Source organism: Ursus maritimus (genome assembly GCF_017311325.1).
Source record: "Ursus maritimus isolate PB19 chromosome X unlocalized genomic scaffold, ASM1731132v1 scaffold_X1, whole genome shotgun sequence".
Classification (NCBI taxonomy): domain Eukaryota; kingdom Metazoa; phylum Chordata; class Mammalia; order Carnivora; family Ursidae; genus Ursus; species Ursus maritimus.
Window position 1 is genome coordinate 87,220,568 of NW_024423319.1, and position 1,902 is coordinate 87,222,469.

The window sequence follows — 1,902 nt, forward strand, 5'->3', positions numbered from 1 at the left end:
AAGAGGGAACACAAGCAGGGGGAGTGGGAGAGGAAGAAGCAGGCTCCCAGTGGAGGAGCCTGATGCGGGGCTCGATCCCAGGGATCCAGGATCACGCCCTGAGCCGAAGGCAGACGCTTAACGACTGAGCCACCCAGGCGCCCCTCTAGGAGCCTTTTAATTTTTTATATCCCTCTCTCTTGGATGGATGAATTTTAGATTATATTTGAAGAAGGGTTATATTTGCTCAGTATTCTACTTGGCTCTTCCCAAATCCTTGATTATTGTGTCCTTTGAATCTTGTGTCGTGGTTCACATTTCAGTAGACTCTGTCTCTCCCAGGGGTATTACAGAGCTGATGACCTAGTGAATAGAAAGTCACTTAGTGACTGTCTCTTCCACAGGATTCTTCCAGCTCTACTGCAAGTCGTTAGGTAGCTCCTAGGCAGTTCTCGAACAATCAGGATGTAAAAATCCCTTTTTATTTATTTTTATTTTTATTTTTTTTTAAGATTTTTTATTTATTTATTCGACAGAGATAGAGACAGCCAGCGAAGAGGGAACACAAGCAGGGGGAGTGGGAGAGGAAGAAGCAGGCTCATAGCGGAGGAGCCTGATGTGGGGCTCGATCCCAGAACGCTGGGATCATGCCCTGAGCCGAAGGCAGACGCTTAACCACTGTGCCACCCAGGCGCCCCTAAAAATCCCTTTTTATATCCCCTTTTTAAGTAACTCGGTCATCACATCTTATTTTTGTAAAGTTTTTTTTTTTTAAAGATTTTTAAAAAATTTATGTGACAGAGACAGACACAGAGAGAGCACAAGCAGGGGGACCAGGCAGACGCAGAGGGAGAAGCAGGCTCCCCGCTGAACAAGGACCCAGACCCGGACTTGGACTCGGGGCTTGGTCCCAGGACCCTGGGATCATGACCTGAGCTGAAGGCCGGCTGAGCCACCCAGGCACCCCTGTTTTTTTTAAATGTTTTTATTTATTTATTTATTTTTATTTTCATTTTTAAAAAAAGGTTTTGTTTATTTGACGGAGACACAGCCAGCAAGAGAGGGAACACAAGGAGGGGGAGTGGGAGAGGAAGAAGCAGGCTCCCAGTGGAGCAGGGAGCCTGATGCAGGGCTCGATCCCAGGACACTGGGATCACACCCTGAGCCAAAGGCAGAAGCTTAACGACTGAGCCACCCAGGCGCCCCTAACGTTTTTATTTAAATTCCAGTTACTTAACATACAGGGTCCTATTAGTTTCAGGTGTACGATATAGTGATTCAACACCTCCATACGACAGCCGGTGCTCATCACAAGTGTGCTCTTTAATTCCCATCACCTATTTCATGCACCCCACCACCCACCTCTTCTATTTTTTTAAGATTTTTATTTTTTAGGGGCGCCTGGGTGGCACAGCGGTTAAGCGTCTGCCTTCGGCTCAGGGCGTGATCCCGGCGTTATGGGATCGAGCCCCACATCAGGCTCCTCCGCTGGGAGCCTGCTTCTTCCTCTCCCACACCCCCTGCTTGTGTTCCCTCTCTCGCTGGCTGTCTCTATCTCTGTCTAATAAATAAATAAAATCTTAAAAAAAAAAAAGATTTTTATTTTTTAAATAATCTACACCTAATGTGGGGCTCGAACTTACAACCCTGAGATCAAGAGTTGCACGTTCTACTGACGGAGCCAGCCAGGTGCCCCAACCACTTATTTTTTATAAGCGTGTTCTATTGAATATGATTCCCTGTATCTTATTTATATTTATTAACTTTAAGGGCTTTATTGAGGGTATAATTGACGTACAACAAACTGCACATATCTGAAGAGTATAATTTGATATGTTTTAACATATGTATGCACACTGAAACCACCACCACGGTTAAGGAAAGGATCATATCCATCAGCCCCAAAAGTTTCCTTGAGGGGGG